The following is a 315-nucleotide window of genomic DNA, read 5'->3' as shown; positions in this document are numbered from 1 at the left end:
ACCGTTGGAGTATCAAACGAAGTCCAAATGATATGAAACTTGGCAGGCGGTCTACCGGTAGTAAACCAAGTCCGCATGACAAGTCTCGGTCCAATCCGGAAATGTTTAACACCCGCACACGAAAAGAGGTAGAAAGGGACACCGGATGACATAGGAGCACCGGATTGCAAAACGGACAACGGGAAAAATGCTCAGATGCATGAGATGAACATGTATGCAAATGAAATGCACATGATGACATGATATGCAATGCACGACACGCAAGCAATGACAAAGCAACAACAATGAATAACTAGAGGACACCTGGCACATCGG

The sequence above is a fragment of the Triticum aestivum genome, chromosome 7A (genome assembly GCF_018294505.1).
Source record: "Triticum aestivum cultivar Chinese Spring chromosome 7A, IWGSC CS RefSeq v2.1, whole genome shotgun sequence".
Taxonomy (NCBI): Eukaryota; Viridiplantae; Streptophyta; class Magnoliopsida; order Poales; family Poaceae; genus Triticum; species Triticum aestivum.
The sequence above is the reverse complement of the archived record's forward strand: the minus strand, read 5'-3'. Positions refer to the sequence as shown.